Raw genomic sequence first — 22,580 nt, forward strand, 5'->3', positions numbered from 1 at the left:
TTATGGACATTTCACATGTTAAACTAATCTAGTTTAATATTAAGGGCAAAGATTATTGTTTGAGCCGTCTCATATAAATGTTATATGCTTAAACGATAAGTCCAAGGAATATGTGATTGGAAGAATGCGATCTAAAGAAGTTAGATTCATGAGACCATTCTTTCGTTGACACATCCTAAACGTTCCTGATCATAGGATTGTCAATTGGGCATTGACAGTCCGTTAAGATCAGTACGTGCTATGTCTTCTCTCAGGGAGAGTGACTAGTCTCGAGTCATTGATGTGTGTGACATCAAGACAAGTACGTAGGTGCTCAATAGAGAATGAGTTCACTGAACACGATCAACGAAGAGTTCTCATATTCATGTCACATGAGAACTCATGGTTGGGATAATGCAAATTAGTCTTTTGACCTGAGGCATCACAGTTGTCTTGTGGTTAGGTCCTTAATCTTTGATTATGTCAAAGTCACTCCATCAGGAGGGTGTCCACGACATCGTTGGGGTTAAGCCACTTAGCCATGGAGGCAAGTGAATGCGCAACAAGGGATCTCTAACCTTCAAACTGTTTGAGGGAGAATACTCTATGATATGATTAAGAATCTTTGGCCAAAGTATGAATGAGATTTAGGAATGTGTTCCAAATCACATTCAAGGTAATCATATAAGCACAAGACTCACATTGGATAGTAGACATGAATAAACTATCAAACCAAACAATGTGGTCAAAAGTATTGTATTAGAGAAAGACCGTATTGCATTTGTAATCCTAAAACTGAATAGGTTCTCCACCTCTTCTTATTAGCTTGGGTAACCATGACATGCTGCTAGGCGTCAACCATGGTTTGTGGAAGCCCTAAAAGTGTATTATCACTAACGGGAGAATTGAAAGTAAGTTTCAATTCACAATCGATTTGAAAGAGTTTGAATCGCCCACTGCCTCGCTAAAAGGAACCTAATGGATCGTACACCGTGTAAGGTAGTGATTGAAGATTCAACGGAGATGAGTAAGAATAATTAAATGGTTTAATTATTTATGGCAAGGATTAATTAATATGATTATTAATCAAACGAATAAGTTCGTTAAAAGACCTCGGGATAGTTTTGGACCTTAAGGCCCAATGGGCTTCGAACGTCAAGTCCATTGACTTAAGTTGTGTGACAACTTAATGAATAATGATTCACAAAGGCCCAAATAACCCAATAAATCCCATGTTAAAGAAGGAGTGGTTTTGGACTTATTTACAAGTTTGCCACTCAAATGAATTAAGGAATAAATATGACTTTATAGCCAAAATTCATTAAGGGTAATTTTTGGGGAAAGGATGAGAACACAAGCTCTCTTTTCTCTCTAAAATTTCAGCCACCTTGGAGGGATCATCTAGCAATCAAACTCCTCCAAGGTCACTCATTTCTTCTACAATATGCCTTGGTGTGGAGACTTAGAGGTTTTCAATTTTGGGAACTTGGAGAAACCTTTTCATCCATCCAAATCCATGGATCTAAGATGCAAGGAATGAAGGTCCTCTCTTTGGGTGATTAGCCTTTGCTTATGCAAAGAGGAATCTACAAAGGTATTGATTTCTCAACTCACTTTGTTTTGAGTTGAGCCTTGGTTCACCTATCTACTAGGCTTTGAAGTTCATGGGTTAAGTTTTGTTTTTGAGTGCATATAAACATGATTCCGCCTTTTAATTGTTAATTGCATGTTGTTGATGTTGTTCAAATGAACTTGTTTTTCACAAATCTTCCTTCAAGTGGTATCAAGAGCCTAAGTCTAGTAGTTGGTGAATCCTTTTGGGTTTTGTAGTTCATAGTTTGTGATTTGAATGTTGTACTTGTTACAAGCTTTATTCTTGCTTCTTTGAATGTAAATTTTGTTAGAAAATTTGTCATCTCAAATGTTGTAGATGTAGTTCATATGAGCATGAATTTTGGAGCTAAATTTTGGTGCCATGTTTTTGGGGAAATTCGGCCAAATCCAAAGGGTGGATTTTTGGGTTCTTGTTTGACTTGTTAAAAGTGTTTTAAAGTGACTTTTGGAACCCCTATGTACCCTAGTATGGTTGTATGTTATTTCCCTTAAGTTTGAGTGGTTTTGGTATGTTTTTGGATGAAGAATGTTCATGGAGCTCTTATGGGTTTTCATGGATGTTCTTCATTGTTCTTGATATGTTCTTGCCAAGAACAAAAGGTTTGGTGTTTTGATTCAAAGTTTTGATTTATTTCATAAAGTTTTTGTTTTGAAATATTTCTTATGTTTAAATATATTAGATATTTATTTTGAAAAATTAAAGAAATTTTAGTGGGTAGGTGTGTGATGATTTATTCCATTTCACACACCCTACTTACAAAAACTTTGAAATTTTTATATATACTTTGCTTCAATGGCCGGCCACCCTACTCAATTAGGGTCCTTGTGGGGCTTTTATGCAATTACATAAAGTTTTGATACTTTTGTGTATTTGTAGTTTGACCCAAAAGTTTACGTTTTTACGTAAAGGTCCAAAATCACTAAAAGGACAAATTGTTTTGCTCCTTTAATGAAGTTTTAGCTTTTGTGGAAATTTTTGGGTTCTAGTTGTAATTACATGAAGTAGTGGACTTTTGTGTTTTTACAAAGTGACCCCAAAAATTTAAGTTTTGCAAAATGGCCCAAAAGTTGAGGTCATAGCATTTTGGCCCAAATTAGGTAGAGAACAAAATTGTTTTGTCTCTTTAAATGAGAATTGGATTTTCATTTCATTTAGCTCCATTTAAATCAATTCTATGGATACAAAAACCAAATGAAAATGTTGCATTCAAGTTTAATTAGTTAAAGCGTTAATTAATTAAAGAAAGGGTGATTATGACCCTAAGCCTACTATAATTGAGCTATGTGAAAGGCCGTTTCAAATTTTTTTGAACCATGGGAATGTGTAGATTAAATTTTGGTTGTAATTTGATATGATCAATTGTTGTAAAAGAGCATAAGCTCTTCTTTACTTTAAAGTAATTTGATTTGATCAATTGTTGTAAAAGAGCATAAGCTCTTTTTTACTTTGAAGTACTCCTTTCTTGTTTTATTCGATATGCATGAAATTGGAGTAGTTGGGTCCAACGCCCAATAAGACAACACGCCTTAATGTGATTAAACGCGTAACTAAAATCAATCACCATCCCTAGACCGAGATTCAACACTAGGCTCGTGTTGAATCGAATCAAAGGTTCATAGTCATCCTAAGGCCCTAAGGCAACTATATAGTCCATCAATGAATGCAAATCTTATGTTAGTAGTACCATATAGTCTTGCTTTAAAAACCGTTTTAAAAGCATAGTGGGAGTATTATATACTACTAAATCAATCATATGGACCAATAGTTGTAATAGGACCAAAATGTTTTAATTGGATTAAAATGTATGTTTATATGTGATGAGACCTAAAACCCTCAACAAACGAATATTAAGTTGATAAACGAGAGATGTTTTGAACATTTCTTCGTAGGCCTTCCACCGTGGTGGGCTCCAATCGTTTGTGACTCATGCACCGGCTTCACCCTATAATGGGGAAGTACAAAGTATGTGCTTACATCCAGGAGGAGTCCATAAACATATGATGAGGTGAGTGTAGACAACGAGTATGACCAACATGATATAATTCTGAGGTTGTGCTTGAACCTCTACATAAACTAAGCATGGTGGGAATAACTTAACTAAGTGCAATGGTGCCAACATGATATAATTCAGAGGCATTCATTCTCTAGAGGCCAAACTAGATGGGTAATTACAAGAGTTGTAAATGACTAAAGTGTTATTCTCTCATCATTATTTTTGCTAACCAACATGATATAATTCTGAGGTGGACTTGGTAATGGTGAGTCTCCCATACCCCGCTAAGAGTTCAACATAACTCTCGAATTCCGATGAGGGATATGGAATTTGCCAAAAATAGTGGGTGGTGCTATTTGATTTAAAGACCCGAATCAAATGGCTTAAAATCAATCAATTTATATTCGTTATGTATTTGTTTACCAATATATTTGTAAATGCTATCCAAAACTTGACAAAGAAAAGCCGAATGCTTTAATTTCCGGACTTAGTTCTACAATCCCATAGATTGTCTTTAATGGCTTGTAGATGTAACTAAGTAGTCTCATCCTCACAATCTTCCTATTGATAATGTATCATTGGAAGAATATGTTAGATATGTCTATCATAAAGAGGACAACACTTTTAATGTCATAATTCTTCAAATACAAATTGTTGTATGAAGAAATAAGAGTTGCTTTGAACAACCCTTAATCAATGCAAACATTAGTGCTTGTTTCTTTGTTACATAAACAAGGAACTTTTGAAGTAAGCACAAGGGCATGGACACTTTATGTGCCATGATTCTTCACTTACAAATTGTTGTATGAAGAAATGAGAGTTTCCTTGAACAACTCTTGAAAGTTTGTAATTGTGTTTAGAACATAATGGTTGGTTGACAAAAATAGTCCATCAACATGGACTTATAATGATTTTGAATCATTGAGTGTTGAAGTGTTAGACCACTTAACGAGACGGAAACTAGGCAAGGACTTCACCTTTGTGTCCCTATCCTAATGGTTCACTAAGTTTATTGTAAACTATATAATGAACGATAACCACACGCTCTCCAAATTGTTTGATGTGTATAACACAATTGAAATAAGTTTCAAGAGAGATAGTGGGAGTTTAGGGACCATGACTATTGTAGTCAAAGGAGAAGTCAAATGAAGAAGGCAAAATAACTCCAAGGGAACAAACTTTCTTTATGAAAGGATGGACATTGGAAGGGGTATTTGCAAGAAATGTCTTGCAAGTGTCAAGAACGCACCTTTCGAAGGTGTTGTAAAATGTTCTTGAATAGTTCAAAACAGTTGGTTCTTCTACTTGAATGTTTGATTCTGTATTAGTAACTATGTTTTACAATTGTTGTAGAAGTGTGCTAATAAAAAGTAGAAGATTAATGAGAGAAGAGAAAGTACTTCACATTCGGAAAGTGAATAAAATATAGATCTCTGCGAAAGCGGACTGTACTTACTTCCTCATATGAACTACCAAAGAAATTGGAAAATACTAAAGATTGTCTTTACATTCCAATTTTAAGGAACTTAAATCCGTCACTATAGTAGAGATGGATGAATGTTTTGTTTGACAAAACATTGTTCTTTATTAATCAATAATTAGATTATTGTAATTTAATTGGTTGTCTCTATAGTAGAGATGATGTGGTAGTTTAACTGTTTAGAATACGATGATGCTTAAAACCCAAAAGGTTGCAAGGTAGTGACTAATCCCAACTGAGTTGTGATACCTCTAAAACATAAGTTACGAGTTGGTCATAGATGGATGCTTTGGATCGTTAGATCCGGATCCAATACCTTCTTGTTAAAATTGTATAGAGACGAAATGTTCGAATCTTTATTCTTTTGGAAAGAAGAAAGAATCACAAAGTTGTCGAGGTTAATTCACTTAGATGTTAGTGGCACTTGTCCACAACATAATACTACTCATGTTGTATGACATTCACCGAAGATCACTCTCGGTTGGACTATAGTTTATTTTGAATAAACACAAGTCCGAATACTTTGCAAAAGGTTTCAAAGAATTCAAGAAATGTAAGTAGATGAGTAAGACGTCTAAAGTATTTACCTCCTTAGATTTGATCCAAGGAAAAAGTAACACTTTAGATTAATTTCTGATAGGAGCATATTCATGCGACTTAAATGGCTTGTTCTCGTGCATTTACGTTATGTTTCTTTAGTTATTTTAGTCCTTTAAGCTATTTTCGTGTGTTTGTAGGTCCAAAGGGCTAAAGGAGCAAAAAAGATGCATTTTGGAGACTTTTGGAGCACTTTTGGGCTAAGGATGGATAGCTTATGGTTGGCGCCAAAATGTTGGACGAAATTGAAGACCAAAGTGTTGGAACTTTGTTCCCTTTAGTTTTAGGACATTTAAACCTTTCCAATTCCCTTATGCCGTGCATCTCCACCTTTCTCCCAAAACCATACACATGCATTCATTATTCATTCCCTCACATGCTCCCATTACTTATCATAATCACATATCATATCACTTATCATTCACCACTTATCATTCATCACTTATCATTCACCACTTATCACTTATCATATCATTCACCACTTATCATTCATCACTTATCATTCACCACTTATCACTTATCATATCATTCACCACTTATCATTCATCAAACACATGCATTCACATGTTTTCACAATCTGCCATCATTCCAACCAAAACCGTGCACATGCTATTACCATGCATTCACATGCACTTGTTCCTCCATCATTCCATCCTTTAAAACATTGCACATGCACTTTAATCATTCAACACATGCATTCACTTCATCATTGCAGCCACACATTCACCCACATGCTATCCCATTTCAGATTGCATTTCATTCATTTCACATGCATTCCATCCTTTAATTCACTCACACACACTCATAATCATTCACATTTTGCAATCACATGCACTTCCTTTAATTAATTCATCCTAGCTGTCAAAGCACATGTACACTCACCCTAATCATTCACATAGCTTTAATTCACATGCAAACACATTGCATTACCATTCACCACAGAAAAACACCATCATTGCCGAGCCTAATTCCCTTTGCATCCATTCCACATGCATTCACTTCATCATTGCAGCCACATTTCCACTCACATCCATTTAATTCACATGCTTTTCACATGCATTTTCAGCCATGCACATTCACCTTGCATTTGCAGAAAATCCACTTCTTTTGCACATGCATTCATCATCATCACTCTAGTTTTAATTCACATGCATTTCAGATTGCATTCCATTCATTCCACCCTTTAATCACATGCATTCCATCTTTGTTCCAGCAACCCACATACACAATCCATTCACCACAGAAATAAGGCCTTTGTGCCAGAAATTCACCCATTCCATTCACTCTTCCATATTCCAAAAATTCGTCAAAACCTCTCCACACCCTTGCAGCAGCCACCAAAACACTTTTCTCCTCCATTGCAGCCACTCCAACCACTCCCCAAACCATTCACACCATCAAACTATCCTTAGACCTTGTGCTACAACGAAGAGGAAGATAAGAGGGCCTAAACGTTCATACAATTCAAGTTTGAGTTGTTGGAATGTTTAGGTGTTTCTTTGATTTCAATGTTTAATTTCAATGCTCTTTGTTTTGTACGAATGAGGAATGGATGATAAGAGGGCCTAAACGTTCATACAATTCAAGTTTGAGTTGTTGGAATGTTTAGGCGTTTCTTTGATTCTCTTTGTTTTGTACCATGAGGAACTAAACCCCCCTTGGTTAGGGGGTGATTCGAATATATGTTTATGCTTGCATTTTGATTTGAATACTTCTAATTGCGTTTTATAAGTTGTGGATTCAATTTGTTTAACCGTTTGATTGATAACTTATTTATGTATGTTTATTGAGAGTGCACGCTTAATTTTCATGCATGAATATGACGCTAGAATATAAGTGAGTTTCACCTAATAGTTATGAACTTATATTCACAAGTAGTGGAGGTTGCTTATAAACAATCGCGTTAAATGAATTCTTGGCATAAGTTTCATGCAATCCATAGTAACGAATGCCTCGTCAACACTTATAATTTTCATAGAGCGTAATGATTCTTGCTTGTATCTCTATTATGCAATCATGTAGGGGACTTGTGGGGAATGTTTTGAATTGTTGTATGCGCTAACCCATCCAATTCAATAACGTTAGGAATATTTGAAGGTTAATTAGTGCATCACGGTTAACCCGGGGTGTTGAGTTTCATGGTTTATTGAAATGCAATTGGAAATCATTTTATTATGCAAGTATAACATGTATGGAGATGAACCCCTTAGCTAGCCTTCATTCCATTCAAATTCTATCACACATTCACATTTACATTTTGCTTTAATTTGAATCTGTGCATTTTAGTTAATTTTCGTATAAATCTAAATCCCCCTTTACTTTAATGTCCAATTTAGTTAGAAAGTGTTTTAGTTTGTGTTTATGAGTGTTTTGATTCATTTTATTTCCCAATTTCGTCCAAATTCACCAAAGTGCTCAAAACTGCCCAGAAAGTGATTTTAAGGCAGTTTTGAGTGTTTTGGGTGATGTTTGAGTCTTTTGGTTTGTTTTAATGTTTTAAGTGATTAGTTTTACATTCTTTGAGTTAGTTTAGTGTTTTATATTGTGTTTTTACGTTCTTGAGTCAAGTTATTACTTAATTTCGTCCAAATTTGTGTTTGTGCTCAAATCTGCCCAGAAAGTGGTTTTTAGGCAGATTTGAGTGTGTTTGTGTTGTTTTGAGTCTTTTGGTTTGTCTTAGTGTTTTAAAGTTTAGTTTTGAATTCTTTGAGTCTAGTATAGTGTTTCATATTGTTATTTTACGTTTTTGAGTAAAATCCAAGTGGTTAACAATCCCTCCTAATCCCCGGTCCAGAACGATCCCTACTTATACATATACTACAATTTGACGAAAAGAGGGTTTAATTTGTGTGCGTATAAATCTCGCATCAAATTTTGGCGCCGTTGCCGGGGATTAGCAAATTTGCTAATCTCTTGGATTGTTTGTTTTTGTTATGTATTTTAGTTTTAGTTTTTGATTTTTGTTTTGTTTGTTGAATTCAAATACTAGAGAAGAACAACATGGCACTTGATAATGCTTCTCTTTTGTCACAGCTCATGGAAAGGTCTCAAATGCAAAGAGTTGATATATTGAATCTTCAATCAAGGAATAACGTGTTTTCCAATACTTACAATTCGGATTGGAGTGATCATTCAAACTCTATGTGGTGGGAACCTCAAAATGCTCAACAAGGAGGATATTGGCAGCCACCACAACCTCATATTCAATATGCCCAACCAAACTTAAGTTCGTCAATAGATTATAATCAAAAGCTTAACGAATTAATTTGTTTGGTGCAGGGCTCACAAAATCAAGACAATGAGGCTCGACAAGAAGACAAAAGGTTGGACCACTTGGAAAAGCAAATTGGGCAGATCGCGGAGTTCGTAGGACAATTTTGCGACCAAGGCAAACTCCCTAGTTCAACCATTGTAAAATCGAAGGGAGAATTTGAAGCACCTTTGCTGGAAGCACTTATTGCTCCTACGCCATCTAATTCAAGTAAGGTTGTTCCAATTAGTTCTAACCCCATTCCACCTAATATCCCTATTCCTTGCAGGTTCATGAATTCCAAGGAAGAAGAAAGTGAAAAAGACATCTTGGAAGACCTTCCAAAGGTGCAAAGTAGGGAATTTCATGAATTCATCAAAGAGGATATACTTGAGACAACAATGCCCAAAGAAGTTGAATTTGATGACATTGGACAAGTCATAACCATCACATGCAATCTGGCCAAGTCCAATATCCCTGAAACTTTCAGAGGAGTGGTGTTTGTCATTGAGTTCTTGTCAGACAAAACAAGTAAGTCATTTTTTTCAAATTCCATTACATTTTATACTAACTTGTTGTTTTTTTTGAATCAGGCACCTACATTAGAATTCAAACCAATGCCGGTTCACTTCAAGTATCACCTTCCATTCAAGGACCAATTCCATGCCGTTTGATTTTATTTATGTTAATATAAAAAAAAATAAAATAAAAAAAAGAAAAAAAAAAAAGAAAGATACTAAACATGGAGAAAGGTGGAGCCTTCACAGAGGATGTTTACGTGAAGCCCCACTACGAGGCGTCGAAGCAGAAGGCATAGAAGCGGAAGGCATAGAAGCGGAAGGCATCGGAGCGGGAGGCATAGAAGCGGAAGGCATCGGAGCGGGAGGCATCGGAGCTAGAGCATTCCAGGCCTCAATACTTGGCCAAACGCTGGATGACCCAGGAAAAAGGTGCCTCTGGAGATAAGCCGCAAGCCTTTGACGGTCACTTTGGATTCGACCCTCAGATTCGTGCAGCTCATCAAGCTTCCTCTTCATCCCCGACGAATAGTTATTTGCAAGCACATGCAAACTTCTATTCTCGTACTTAAGCTGCTGGATCTCTTGCTTAAGTCTTTCCACCTCTGCCATCAATGATTCCACCTGACGGGACCGAGCAAGCAGGCGTTGGCCCATGTTGGACACAGAACTCGCACACTGAACACTAAGTGCGAGGGACTCTTGAACGGCCAACTCATCGGACCGTCCTGACAGCAGCCTACTATCTTTTGGAGTGAGGAGGTTCTTAGCTACTATTGTAGCTGTTGTGGCGTCCTGCATCACGGAGTCTTCACCTGTAAGAAGACCGTTAGAAGATAAAAAAGAAGGGCGCCATACGTTACCTTGACGCGGCGCGCCCGTATCACTGCTAAGGCTCAATTCCAAGCTAAGGTTCGATGAGTTTGCCATTTTTCAAAAGTGTTCAAAGAGAAGGGATGGAGTTAAATTTCAAAGGGCCGGAGTCGATTTTCAAGAATGGGAAATCTTCAGAGTGTGTTTGTTGTGGTGATCGATAGCTCAATAAAAAAGCCAAAGCGACGCGTCCACCGATTCAAAAAGCCGGAATTTCCGGCGTAATTTAGGCAATGCTTTCTCGGCTTTTCAGAAGACGCGTTCAACTTTGTCAAAAGATTTCTTCTTTTCAGACAACGCGTGGAGGCCATCACCGCAACTACACATCTTTAGCCGACAAGCGCAAAGTTCGGCGACACTTTCGCTGCTTTTCAGAAAACGCGTGCAGCTTTGTCAAAAGGAGCCGCATCCGCACTACTACGTGTCGTTCAGAAAGCAAAGGGGCGCCTGCTCAGAAATCGAAGAGGCGTCATTCAGAAATCGAAGAGGCGCCACTATTTCAAAAAGCCGGATTTGCGGGATCAAAACGTTTGTCGACAAGGGTAAAAGAACAATACCACCACTTGATATTATCTCTATATATGTCGACCTTCGTCTTTTATGGCAAGGCAAACCTGAAGTAAAATGCCCAACTCTCCCTCACCTCTGAGGGCGCACTCCCAGCAAAGCCTTTCGAAAGACTCAATTCTTTCTTCTTCCCCAAAGATGATACCAGATGCCTGGAGTACATATGACCCAGGAGGAAACAGCACAACAAATACATGTGCTGATTCATTCACCGCTTCTTCAAAAGCAAAGGTATCTCATATCATCAAGGTCAAAAGCAAAAGTATCTCATATCATGCTCTTTCCCTGTCTTTTTCTTTGTCCTTGTTCTTACTCGCATGGCAAAGTAAAAGAAGCAATCAGCCGGCACTTGGAGTCAATCTTCCGATCTGGAGCCAACTGCCTGGAATCTATTCCTGATTGCTTACCTAGTGTTGCTCTCGAGTAGTCATCTTCAACGGTTGATACACTTCCGGAGAAGGGACCACTTCTGCAAAGGGGAGCGAGTAAGGCAAGTGAAAATGATACATTGAAGCATGTGGAGACAAACATAGGCTGAGTTATCCTCCAACCCTTTTCAATACGAATTGGAAAGATTGAACAAAGAAACAGACCAAAGGGGTAAGCTCAGACCTTCGGGGAAGACCAAAAGAATCCTCCAGCCCAGTAGCACAAAGGAAAATCAACAAGTGGAGGAGACCAAAAGAATCATGCAGCCCAGTTCAAGAGTATGCCTGTGGAATCACCAAGATCAAAGCCTCAATGCAATTACCAAGGAGAAGAGGGAATTTACACTCCATAACCAGATTTGCGTCCCTAAACTCTTCTCTTTGTTAATTACATTCTGCCATGTTTAGTATGTTTAAATTGTTTTTTTTTGTGTGTTTACTTATGTTTTGTGTGAATCTATGCTTAAAACATTGAGGACAATGTTTGATTTAAGTGTGGGGGGGTAACTAAGTATATTTAATGCAAATTCGTGGGATTTTATCACCCATTACTTCAAATGTTGTTCCTTGCTGTTTTAAGGTGTTTTAAAGTTGTTTTAGAGTGTTTTTAGTGTGTTTTGTTTTATAACTCCGAAAATCACATAAAAATTTGAAAAACATGTTTTAAAAAGCCTAAAAAGAGTGTTTTGAGTCGTTTTTGTGTGTTTGTGTCTTAGGGTACCTTCCAACAAAATGATAAGGATTTTGGTTTGTAATTGCATGACTGTTAAAAAGAGTTATGAACATAGAGAAAAGTTTGAATTACTCTTGGTATATGCTTGGTTATGGTTATAATGTATGACTTCACATGCAATCATAAAAGAAAAATTCGTTTTTGTAACATGCTTGAAGGAAGGAACTCAAACAAACGCTACAACCCTGTGAGACTCGAGCCATTACCTTCTTTGGAGAGTTATTTTCTGTGATTCTTTGTTTTCTAAAGTTGTTGCATGATCTCATTATTCCTTGCTTGGTTGCTACTTAGAATGCAATTGTATCATGATAGAACTAAATGCTAGAACTTATATCCGTTTCATTCAAAGCATGACATTGAATTGCATAATATATATCAAGATGAAGTTGTGTTGTTGCCACCATAGCCAAATAGCCTTACTTCCCATATTTCGTATATATTAGTTTTAACCCCGTTGAGCCTCGTTTAGCCTATTTTCTTTGCTAACCACATCACCCCTTACCTAGCCTAGAGTAGGACTTTCCTATACCCTTGTTCTTGATGTATAGTGAGCATGACTTAAATGAATTCCTTTTGATTAATATGTTGCAGAAAATAAGTGTGGGGGAAGGGATTTTTGTGTGTATGTATGTGCCTAAGTCTTAAAGGAGGCACGGGAAAAAGAAAAAAAAAATGTGAGAAAAAGAAGAAGAAAAGAAAGAAAAAGAGTGAAAATAAGTGAGAATGGACTCACAAGTGTGATTGTTGAAGAAAGGGCCCAAAAAGTTTGAATATGGCCCTAAGTTTTGTGTGACTTCCCCTTGGGTGTTCAAAGTTGACTTCTGCGTTCTAAAGGGAATTCTAAGTGCCTAATTCAATACTTTGCTCACTATTGCTTAAAGAACGTTTGTTTTCCCTATCCTTTCTTTGTTAGCCAAACACCTTTAGCCCCGTTTCAACCCTTATGCTTCTATCTTGATCGTTATGTGTTCAATATGTGGAGTTTGGAATTGATATGAGCTTATGGAATCACTGGTTCTCATTCTAAGTAGTAGCGTTCCATTCATGAGATCATATTCATGTCATTATCGTAAATCCAGAAAATGCTTTCTTTGTTATAACATATGTGAGATACTAGTCTTTCATGTTTACATCAATCTCTCACATATAACTAGTGTAGGGTGTATAGTCAGAAAATCTATGTGAAAATAGAGTGCATTCTAGTAAGGAATTGAGGAAATTCTCTAAGGCATGTTACTACATTCGAAATGGTTTTAAATGCTTAAATGTGAACTAGTATGTGGTGACTATGATTAAGAATGTACTTAAGTGTAAAGATGGCTAAAATCTGTGGGAATAATGATTTTTAACTTGTCATGAGCATTGGAAATCCGTGAGACGATTGTTGGAAGGTGTAGGTTGTGTTTTGTTCGTTTTGTCTAGTTTCGTGTGCTTTTGTTGTTTTGTTTTGCTCGAGGACTAGCAAAAGATAAGTGTGGGGGTATTTGATAGGAGCATATTCATGCGACTTAAATGGCTTGTTCTCGTGCATTTACGTTATGTTTCTTTAGTTATTTTAGTCCTTTAAGCTATTTTCGTGTGTTTGTAGGTCCAAAGGGCTAAAGGAGCAAAAAAGATGCATTTTGGAGACTTTTGGAGCACTTTTGGGCTAAGGATGGATAGCTTATGGTTGGCGCCAAAATGTTGGACGAAATTGAAGACCAAAGTGTTGGAACTTTGTTCCCTTTAGTTTTAGGACATTTAAACCTTTCCAATTCCCTTATGCCGTGCATCTCCACCTTTCTCCCAAAACCATACACATGCATTCATTATTCATTCCCTCACATGCTCCCATTACTTATCATAATCACATATCATATCACTTATCATTCACCACTTATCATTCATCACTTATCATTCACCACTTATCACTTATCATATCATTCACCACTTATCATTCATCACTTATCATTCACCACTTATCACTTATCATATCATTCACCACTTATCATTCATCAAACACATGCATTCACATGTTTTCACAATCTGCCATCATTCCAACCAAAACCGTGCACATGCTATCACCATGCATTCACATGCACTTGTTCCTCCATCATTCCATCCTTTAAAACATTGCACATGCACTTTAATCATTCAACACATGCATTCACTTCATCATTGCAGCCACACATTCACCCACATGCTATCCCATTTCAGATTGCATTTCATTCATTTCACATGCATTCCATCCTTTAATTCACTCACACACACTCATAATCATTCACATTTTGCAATCACATGCACTTCCTTTAATTAATTCATCCTAGCTGTCAAAGCACATGTACACTCACCCTAATCATTCACATAGCTTTAATTCACATGCAAACACATTGCATTACCATTCACCACAGAAAAACACCATCATTGCCGAGCCTAATTCCCTTTGCATCCATTCCACATGCATTCACTTCATCATTGCAGCCACATTTCCACTCACATCCATTTAATTCACATGCTTTTCACATGCATTTTCAGCCATGCACATTCACCTTGCATTTGCAGAAAATCCACTTCCTTTGCACATGCATTCATCATCATCACTCTAGTTTTAATTCACATGCATTTCAGATTGCATTCCATTCATTCCACCCTTTAATCACATGCATTCCATCTTTGTTCCAGCAACCCACATACACAATCCATTCACCACAGAAATAAGGCCTTTGTGCCAGAAATTCACCCATTCCATTCACTCTTCCATATTCCAAAAATTCGTCAAAACCTCTCCACACCCTTGCAGCAGCCACCAAAACACTTTTCTCCTCCATTGCAGCCACTCCAACCACTCCCCAAACCATTCACACCATCAAACTATCCTTAGACCTTGTGCTACAACGAAGAGGAAGATAAGAGGGCCTAAACGTTCATACAATTCAAGTTTGAGTTGTTGGAATGTTTAGGTGTTTCTTTGATTTCAATGTTTAATTTCAATGCTCTTTGTTTTGTACGAATGAGGAATGGATGATAAGAGGGCCTAAACGTTCATACAATTCAAGTTTGAGTTGTTGGAATGTTTAGGCGTTTCTTTGATTCTCTTTGTTTTGTACCATGAGGAACTAAACCCCCCTTGGTTAGGGGGTGATTCGAATATATGTTTATGCTTGCATTTTGATTTGAATACTTCTAATTGCGTTTTATAAGTTGTGGATTCAATTTGTTTAACCGTTTGATTGATAACTTATTTATGTATGTTTATTGAGAGTGCACGCTTAATTTTCATGCATGAATATGACGCTAGAATATAAGTGAGTTTCACCTAATAGTTATGAACTTATATTCACAAGTAGTGGAGGTTGCTTATAAACAATCGCGTTAAATGAATTCTTGGCATAAGTTTCATGCAATCCATAGTAACGAATGCCTCGTCAACACTTATAATTTTCATAGAGCGTAATGATTCTTGCTTGTATCTCTATTATGCAATCATGTAGGGGACTTGTGGGGAATGTTTTGAATTGTTGTATGCGCTAACCCATCCAATTCAATAACGTTAGGAATATTTGAAGGTTAATTAGTGCATCACGGTTAACCCGGGGTGTTGAGTTTCATGGTTTATTGAAATGCAATTGGAAATCATTTTATTATGCAAGTATAACATGTATGGAGATGAACCCCTTAGCTAGCCTTCATTCCATTCAAATTCTATCACACATTCACATTTACATTTTGCTTTAATTTGAATCTGTGCATTTTAGTTAATTTTCGTATAAATCTAAATCCCCCTTTACTTTAATATCCAATTTAGTTAGAAAGTGTTTTAGTTTGTGTTTATGAGTGTTTTGATTCATTTTATTTCCCAATTTCGTCCAAATTCACCAAAGTGCTCAAAACTGCCCAGAAAGTGATTTTAAGGCAGTTTTGAGTGTTTTGGGTGATGTTTGAGTCTTTTGGTTTGTTTTAATGTTTTAAGTGATTAGTTTTACATTCTTTGAGTTAGTTTAGTGTTTTATATTGTGTTTTTACGTTCTTGAGTCAAGTTATTACTTAATTTCGTCCAAATTTGTGTTTGTGCTCAAATCTGCCCAGAAAGTGGTTTTTAGGCAGATTTGAGTGTGTTTGTGTTGTTTTGAGTCTTTTGGTTTGTCTTAGTGTTTTAAAGTTTAGTTTTGAATTCTTTGAGTCTAGTATAGTGTTTCATATTGTTATTTTACGTTTTTGAGTAAAATCCAAGTGGTTAACAATCCCTCCTAATCCCCGGTCCAGAACGATCCCTACTTATACATATACTACAATTTGACGAAAAGAGGGTTTAATTTGTGTGCGTATAAATCTCGCATCAATTTCCTTGAAGAATATCAAGGAAAGTAGCATCGTAAGATAATGAATTTCTCCATTAGGAGAAGAATGAACATGAATAAGATTTAGTTCGTTGGACATTATCAATTACCCATATATATATGATATATACTTCTAAGACAACCTAGTTCCTATACCACAAGCTCCAAGGTAGTCCAGAAGGATTTATAAATCGTCTCAGTTGAATGGTTTGAACTTTATGACTATGTCATAGAGTTGCACCTCTTAATTCGAAAGAAATAAGAATGAAAATCCTTATGACTACATTGAGTGTATATACGATATATACTCAAGGAAATGGATCTTAGCAAGTTAGTGGGAGCTATAAGCATCTTATGAGAAAAAGGATCAAATCGTTTGATTTCTCATAAAGATGTAAATGAATCTTTTGTTTACTAGGTTTTACAAAAGATTAGTGGGAGTTAATCATATTCCTAAATTTGAATATATATATATACATGATATATATTAATTTTGAAAATGAAAGGAATTCTTCATCGTTAAAGTTATGACTTTAAACATTCTATAATGATAGAATGTATATGGGAGACATAGTCTATATACATGGGATGGAAATCTATAATGATAGATTTCAAGATATAATTGGATTATATCAATCCCTAAAATAGACAAGAGATGCTAGGAAGTTTCTCATATGATGATAAACTTCAATTAGAATGACAATTCTAGTGAGACTAGGAAGTTGTTCTTCTCAAAGGGAATGTACCCTTTGACTCCCAAAGAAATAATGCGTAAATAGAATCCTTTATGCATACGCAGAAAGATGATTTATGTATTTCATATTGTATGAAAACATTGATATAAGTTGTACCTAGAACGGTACAAGATGATATCAGTGCAAGCCCAGGATCAGAACCATGGCAACTGTCAAGTGAATCCTTAGGTATTTAAGAAATACTAAGGATGGATTCCTCAAGAATGAGGAAGAATTAGAGTAACGTAATGGAAGCGTAAATGTATTAGATTATGAATCTAATCCATCATAGAATATCTCTTCATTATGAATGAAGTGATAATGAGATATCTCTTTATTATGACTAAAGAGATATTTGGGTGGAAACGTTAAAAGTAATGACTTTAATGTGTTCCATCATGTATGCAAAATATATTGCCATATAGAAGCTTACAACATTGTTGTTTGGATGGGAAAGTTCATTTATGAACTCTCCATTCGGTTCCAACCAGAAAGTGTATGACACTAATGGGGCGATAGCTCAAGCCAGGGAATCAAGGTCTCATCAAGGTCCGAACTCAAATGAGAGACTGAACCACATGATTGAGAATCATGTATAATGGTGACGTCGTTATTCTCAAGGTTGCTTCTATGGATAACATATAGATATCCATTGTCTAGGCCTACTACTCAGCCATTTATGAAATGACTACAGAAGAGGTATCATCACTGATGACTAAGCTGATTGGCTCTAGTGCAAGTGGGAGATTGTTGGAAATGTGCCCTAAAACCAATCATATGATGAAACTTTATGGACATTTCACATGTTAAACTAATCTAGTTTAATATTAAGGGCAAAGATTATTGTTTGAGCCGTCTCATATAAATGTTATATGCTTAAACGATAAGTCCAAGGAATATGTGATTGGAAGAATGCGATCTAAAGAAGTTAGATTCATGAGACCATTCTTTCGTTGACACATCCTAAATGTTCCTGATCATAGAATTGTCAATTGGGCATTGACAGTCCGTTAAGATCAGTACGTGTTATGTCTTCTCTCAGGGAGAGTGACTAGTCTCGAGTCATTGGTGTGTGTGACATCAAGACAAGTACGTAGGTGCTCAATAGAGAATGAGTTCACTGAACACGATCAACGAAGAGTTCTCATATTCATGTCACATGAGAACTCATGGTTGGGATAATGCAAATTAGTCTTTTGACCTGAGGCATCACAGTTGTCTTGTGGTTAGGTCCTTAATCTTTGATTATGTCAAAGTCACTCCATCAGGAGGGTGTCCACGGCATCGTTGGGGTTAAGCCACTTAGCCATGGAGGCAAGTGAATGCGCAACAAGGGATCTCTAACCTTCAAACTGTTTGAGGGAGAATACTCTATGATATGATTAAGAATCTTTGGCCAAAGTATGAATGAGATTTAGGAATGTGTTCCAAATCACATTCAAGGTAATCATATAAGCACAAGACTCACATTGGATAGTAGACATGAATAAACTATCAAACCAAACAATGTGGTCAAGAGTATTGTATTAGAGAAAGACCGTATTGCATTTGTAATCCTAAAACTGAATAGGTTCTCCACCTCTTCTTATTAGCTTGGGTAACCATGACATGCTGCTAGGCGTCAACCATGGTTTGTGGAAGCCCTAAAAGTGTATTATCACTAACGGGAGAATTGAAAGTAAGTTTCAATTCACAATCGATTTGAAAGAGTTTGAATCGCCCACTGCCTCGCTAAAAGGAACCTAATGGATCGTACACCGTGTAAGGTAGTGATTGAAGATTCAACGGAGATGAGTAAGAATAATTAAATGGTTTAATTATTTATGGCAAGGATTAATTAATATGATTATTAATCAAACGAATAAGTTCGTTAAAAGACCTCGGGATAGTTTTGGACCTTAAGGCCCAATGGGCTTCGAACGTCAAGTCCATTGACTTAAGTTGTGTGACAACTTAATGAATAATGATTCACAAAGGCCCAAATAACCCAATAAATCCCATGTTAAAGAAGGAGTGGTTTTGGACTTATTTACAAGTTTGCCACTCAAATGAATTAAGGAATAAGTATGACTTTATAGCCAAAATTCATTAAGGGTAATTTTTGGGGAAAGGATGAGAACACAAGCTCTCTTTTCTCTCTAAAATTTCAGCCACCTTGGAGGGATCATCTAGCAATCAAACTCCTCCAAGGTCACTCATTTCTTCTACAATATGCCTTGGTGTGGAGACTTAGAGGTTTTCAATTTTGGGAACTTGGAGAAACCTTTTCATCCATCCAAATCCATGGATCTAAGATGCAAGGAATGAAGGCCCTCTCTTTGGGTGATTAGCCTTTGCTTATGCAAAGAGGAATCTACAAAGGTATTGATTTCTCAACTCACTTTGTTTTGAGTTGAGTCTTGGTTCACCTATCTACTAGGCTTTGAAGTTCATGGGTTAAGTTTTGTTTTTGAGTGCATATAAACATGATTCCGCCTTTTAATTGTTAATTGCATGTTGTTGATGTTGCTCAAATGAACTTGTTTTTCACAAATCTTCCTTCACCTACATACGTGATCTTCAATATCACCTCTTTCTTCTAGTCCAAGCCTGAATAGTTCATCCTTTAGAAAAAGTTTATTGGACACGGTTTTGCCCATATAAACATTCTCCAACTTTTTCCATGCTTCCTGGGCAATCATTTTTTCGGTGATATGTGAAATGCATCTCGATGAAACTCTTGGCCTTTTTGAGAACCTTAGTCCATGCTGCTTCTGTCATGTTTTCCAGCTTCTCACCATCGAGTGCATCGTCCAAATCTTGCTATATCAGTACGTTCTTCATCATCTTTTGTCAGTCCGTGATGTCATCCTTGCTGTCAAAAGGCTTTAACGCAGGTTCTGGATCTACATTCATCTTCCCTTTTGACATCGTAGAACACGTTAATCCTAGCTCTTGATACCAATTGTTGAAAAACATGCCCCTATACCTTGTTCTTTAATGTAACCAATGACAATAGACTAAGCTAGCAAATACAGAAAAAACTTAGAAACACACAAGAATTATACTGGTACGGCATAACTTTTGCCTACATCCAGTTGTGATTTCTCTAGGTAGAGAAATCACCGCTCGTTTGATTAATAATAGAGATTACAGAACTTTTGCTAACCCTAGAACTAATCTCAAAACTCTCGGCTGTCTCTGGCTATTTTCTCTCTCTGAAAAATTAAGCCTTGTCGCACCCTATTTATAGGCATAGGGTAGACTTACATGTCCCAAGGCTAATTGAATTCCTATTTCTAAGTGGACTAGGAAATTACACTTATCCAAATCCAAATAGACTTCTAGAAATCCAAACCTAAATTGAATAAGGAAAACTGAAATTCTTTGCTAATCCCTCTGGGACAAGAATCGGTATACCTCTAATTTTCCTAAAACAATCCTAAACCAATTAGGACATATTTGACGAGCCAAAATCCTAACACTGCAAATAAAGAATAACCATGCCATCATTCATGTGTTTTCCAAGGGGAAAAATAAACATAAATACATTAGCCTTGAATTATGTTTGTGCTCAAATTTGTCCAAATTCACTAATCTTAATTTAAAGCCAAATTATAACTTTTTATATTCTGGCTAGCATCAAGTCTTGCTTTGGCAATGAAGGAAACAATCTTATTTTTTGTATCGGAGGTGATAAAATTGGAGAGAAAATATTTTAGGAGGTGAAAAATTTTGTGCCAAATTCTTTATATAATCAATTTAATTGCAGCTCTTTCCCATCGCAAGTGAATTTGGGGCGGTGGAATGTTCATCAAGCGGCTTTAATCCCTTGTATAAAGGATGCAAATGCAACGGGAAGGAATCACCCATACAATCAAACAAATACTCGATCTCTCAAAACTAACAACTGCACCGTTACATTCACTTTTCCATTTCAAAGCTTTATCCAATATTGCAAGCTCTTTCATCTTTTAATCCATCGTAGTTTTGTTGTCTTTACAAGTAATCCTCTTTAAATACCTCCTTGTAATAGTTACTAGCATTTCAATACAAGTTTTCTCTTCGAATTATTGTTGTCATTTCAATACAAAGCACTTAAGAAAATTCTCTCTCTTTGAATCATAGTTGAACTCTTTATGTCAAGGTATACATGTTGTGATTTATTTCTCTACATAAGCAAAGTCAATAACATTCAAGGCAAAGAAAGAACCTAAGTTGAGTCACACTCACTCAATGGTACGATCTTTTAGCTAGAAGTCCTACAGCACAATCTTTATCACTCAAATCTCATCTACTAGCAGTAACTAGTAGTGGCAAGCTTGCAATCTCCAATTTTATGTTCAAGTAAATTCCCAGTCTACCCGCGTGGCCCATGATGAATTTAGAGGACGAACATTTTGGCACTTTTGTGGAATTAGATCATGAACAATTGTAATGTTCATGGGTTCCCTCAACATACTTCCGACGACTACGTCCCGATGTATAAATGAAAAGGAAGACGATGGTGATGAATGGTTTAGTTAAGGCTATGGCCAAAATTACATAGATCCAACCTATGAGATGCCAACTTATGACCATCCGGATTGAGGGCTCTCAAGTCACACGAAATATGATGGTTGGCCTACTTATGGCTATAATCAAAATTGTTATCAATATAATAATAATCTTGGAGATTAAGTAGACTTATGGCTATCCGGATTGAGGGCTCTCAAGTCACACGAAATATGATGGTTGGCCTACTTATGGCTTTAATCAAATTTGTTATCAATATAATAATAATCTTGGAGATTAGCCTGCTTATGACTATGAGGAAAGTTATTATATATATTCTTTTAATAACTATCTTATTCATGAAAATTATGATAAACAAACAAATCTCAGCCACACATCTTACAAATTCTAATTCGTTTTTAAGAACATAATGTTTCATCTAATCAACTGGGACTAAGTTTTAGCTAAATAAAATCTCATGCTAGCAAAAGATTTATTAGTTACAATCTCACGTAATTAAGTATAAAATGCAAACAAATCTCTACTCGTTAATAGCCATTACAACCTATAATATGTAACATTCATAATGTGTGTGGTAAGATCTTCAAATTAATAACTTATAATATGTTGACATGTGCAAAATAAATAAAACTAATAATTAAACTACATATGGTTGGGTTCAGTTTGAATTTGGACGGTTTCAAAAGTATGTAAGCTGAACCAAACCAAAAATAAATCACAATTCGGTTCGGTTTTTTAATTATTTAATTTTTTTTTTATTTGTTAAAACCAAACCGATCAAAAACAGTTCGGATTAGTCAGTTCGGTCGGTATAATGCCGACTTCTATATTAGGCCACAAAGTTAACATTATTAAATACTAATAAGTGTATCCAAGTATTACTTCCCTCATACCTTTAGTTTGCAATCCCACAACAACTTTCATGTGAGAAAAACTTTTCAATGTACTCAGGACTAGAACCGGCACACTACGGGCTGGTTTGGTATTGCTGTGCTTTGAAAAA

This window comes from the organism of the source record quoted next, unplaced genomic scaffold (assembly GCF_019419815.1).
Source record: "Pyrus x bretschneideri cultivar Hongxiangsu unplaced genomic scaffold, Pyrus_bretschneideri_v1 Contig39, whole genome shotgun sequence".
NCBI classification, from domain to species: Eukaryota; Viridiplantae; Streptophyta; class Magnoliopsida; order Rosales; family Rosaceae; genus Pyrus; species Pyrus x bretschneideri.